A 3,816-nucleotide genomic window follows, 5' to 3' on the forward strand; every position below is an offset into this window, starting at 1 on the left:
TTCAGGCTGGTGCTCGCAAGCAAATATGCAGCTTTAGAACAGGATAATGAATGAAACCGCAGCAGCGATTGAAGTGGGAGGTAAGGCACGAAGGCAACCAGTAGGTAAGCTCTCCCAATTAACAAAGGACCTAATAAACAAACGGCAGAACGTGAAAGTGACAAACTCAAGAGATCAGATAGAATTCGCTGAACTGTCAAAACTGATCACCAAGAAGAAAGTAAGGGATATTCGAAATCATAACGTGGAAAAGATTGAGGAAGCAGTAAAATATGGACGCAGCATGAAATCAGTGAGAAGAAAACTTGGCATAGGACAAGGTAAGATGTATGCACTGAAAGATAAACAGGGTAATATCATCAGCAATTTCTATGACATAGTAAAAGCAGCGGAAGAAATCTATACTGACCTGTACAGTTGCCAGAGCAGCCAAGCTACGTTCTTTCGAAGTAGTGATGAACAGGATACAGAGGCTCCTTCTATAACTAGCGATGAAGTTAGAAGATCCTTGAAAGACATGACCAGAGGAAGAGCTGCTGGAGAAGATGGAATAACAGTCGATTTAATCAAAGATGGAGGAGATATCATGGTTGAAATGCTTGCAGCCCTTTATACGCAATGCCTTACGACTTCAAGTGTACCAGAAAGCTGGAAGAACGTCAACATTATACTAATCCATAAGAAGGGAGACGTTAAAGAATTGAAGAACTATAGACCCATTAGCTTTCTTTCAGTACTATATAAAATATTCACCAAGATGATTTCCAATATAATCAGGGCAACACTTGACTTCAGTCAACCAAGAGAACAGGCTGGCTTCAGGAAGGGATATTCTACGATGGATCATATCCATGTCATCAATCAGGTAATCGAGAAATCTGCGGAGTACAATCAACCTCTCTATATGGCTTTCATAGATTATGAAGAGGCATTTGATTCAGTAGAGATACAAGCAGTCATAGAGGCATTACGTGATCAACGAGTACAGGAGGCATACGTGAATATATTGGCAAATATCTACAAAGATTCCACAGCTACCCTGGTTCTCCACAAGAAAACTAGAAAGTTACCTATCAAGAAAGGGGTCAGGCAAGAAGACACAATCTCTCCAATGCTATTTACTGCATGCTTAGAAGAAGTATTCAAGCTCTTAGACTGGGAAGGCTTAGGAGTGAGGATCAACGGCGAATTTCTCAGCAACCTTCGGTTTGCAAATGACATTGTCCTATTCAGGAACAATGGGGACGAATTACAACAAATGATTGAGGACTATAACTAAGAAAGTCTCAGAGTGGGGTTGAAGATTAATATGCACAAGACAAAGGTAATGTTCAATAGCCTGGCAAGGGAACAAGAATTCAGGATCGCCACTCAGCCTCCAGAGTCTGTAAAGGAGTACGTTTATCTAGGTCAATTACTCACAGGGGAGCCTGATCATGAGAAGGGAACTTACAGAAGAATAAAATTGGGTTGGAATGCATACGGCAGACATTACCAAATCCTGACTGAGAGCTTACCACTGTCGTTGACGAGAAAAGTGTACAATCATTACATTCTACCGGTGCTAACATATGGAGCAGAAACTTGGAGGTTATCAAAGAAGCTCGAGAACAAGTTGAGGACCACACAGCGAGCGATGGAATGAAAAATGTTAGGCCTAACATTAAGGGACAGGAAGAGAGGGATGTGAATCAGAGAGAAAACGGGGATAGCCGATATCCTAATTGACATTACGAGGAAAAAATGGAGGTGGGCAGGCCATGTAATGCGTAGGATGGATAACCGTGGACAATTAGAGCTACAGAATGGATACCAAGAGAAGGGAAGCGCAGTCGAGGACGGCAGAAAACTAGGTGAGGTGATGAAGTTAAGAAATTTGCAGGCGCAAGTTGGAATCAGCTAGCCCAAGGCAGGGGTAATTGGAGATCGCAGGGAGCTAGAGGCCTTCGTCCTGCAGTGGACATAAATATAGGCTGATGATGATAATACATTCACTATAGCAATATTCACTGCTGCAGACCCATCATACTCACAGCTTCGCTGGCTTCCATCTTCACAGTAGTGTAAGGGCTCTGAATTTTTAAGGCGAAAGCGTTTCCTGGCTAGGTTGGCGAAAGCGCGCACCCAGCTGGCGTCCGCAAAATGCTTCCGCAAAAGCCGTGCCCGGAAAGTACGTCAAGACCATTTTGGACCTAGGTCTGGGTTCCAGATTCCACAGCTACGTCAGCTCTTTTCTAACGGACAGGAAGGCCAAGCTTCGCATTGGAGACTTCCGCTCCGAAGATGAGCCCCTCGGAGGACGGGGCACTCCTCAGGGCGCCGTAATCTCCCCCACACTATTTACCATCTGTATGATTGGTCTTTCCGAGAGGTTGGCACGTGTCGAGGACGTCAAGCACACCGTCTACGCCGACGACATTACCATCTGCTGCGCCGGGGGTTGCGAGGGCAGAGTCGAAGAAGCCATGCAGGAGGCGATCGACGTGATCGAGGAGTATCTCCGCCCCACCGGACTTCGGTGCTCGCCCACCAAGTCGGAGCTTCTGCTTTACAGAAAAGAGAAGGGAGGAAGACCCAAAGATTGGAAGCCAGTCTCCGAAAGCAGCATCAGTCTTCGCACTTGTGACGGAGGGGTGATACCCAGGGTCGACGTCATTGGGATCCTGGGTATGTTTGTCGAATTCAACGGCGGGAACGGAACGGCTCTCCGCAAGATCATCGCAAAGACAGATAACGCTTTCCGCCTCGTTCGCAGAATCGCAAACAGACACCGATGCATGAAGGAATCCAGTCTCCTCAGCCTGATCAACGCCTTCGTATTATGCCACTTCACGTACACGATTTCTATGCACATCTGTCTCAGAGCGGAGCGAGACAATCTCAACGCTCTCATCCGCAAAGTAGTCAAAAGGGCTCTCGGGCTACCCATTAGGACCCATACCGAAGAGCTCCTCAAGCTGGGGGTACACAACACCACCGAGGAGATTGCCGAAGCCCAAGAACGCGTGCAACTCGCTCGCCTGACCAGCATAGCGGCGGGTAAACGCATCCTCGAACGCATCCTGTTACCCTCCTGCGCTATCTTCGAGGGTCAGTACCCCGATCCCTAGGTGCATTCGAGACAAGTTCGAAGTGGCCCCCGTGCCTCGAAACATCCATTCCGTCCACAACGAGGGCAGACGCAAGGCGAGAGCAGTAGCAATTCTCAAACAGATCAAGCAACAAGGCATCAGAGCACGCTTCGTCGACGCCGCGGAGTACAGCGATGGAAAGACCTTTGCCGTCGTCGTGGTCGACTCCAGCGGCAAGCTTTCCAATAGCGCTTCAATTCGCCCTTCAGACCCCGAAGTCGCCAAGGGAGCCGCCATCTCCCTCGCTCTGCTAGACGGTCGTGGGTCTGAGATAGCGACTCCGAAACGGCAGTTAGGGCTTTTCAGAAGGTGCATCGCCGAGCAAGCTGCTCGTCTTCTTAGCGTCTCCGGATACTCTCACACATCATTCGATTTACTGGTTTCCCGCTCACGTAGGGTTGGTCGAGGGTGCTCCCCCGAACCTCAATGAGTCTGCTCACGAGGCTGCGCGCGACCTCACCGACCGCGCTTCCTCTGTAAGGGGAGCCGACACCCCTCCCCCCTACGGCCACAGGGATGCTCCAGCTACCCACAACGAGGTTACGAAATTCTTCTACATGTCTAGAAGGGTCTTTCCGCCCCCTCACCCCAAACAGAATAGGGCGCAAGCTTTTTCTCTTGCACTTTTACAGACCGGCACATATCCGTGTCTGGCCGTTCTGCACGAAGTTTACCCTGACGTATA

Source organism: Dermacentor silvarum, chromosome 1, assembly GCF_013339745.2.
Source record: "Dermacentor silvarum isolate Dsil-2018 chromosome 1, BIME_Dsil_1.4, whole genome shotgun sequence".
NCBI classification, from domain to species: Eukaryota; Metazoa; Arthropoda; class Arachnida; order Ixodida; family Ixodidae; genus Dermacentor; species Dermacentor silvarum.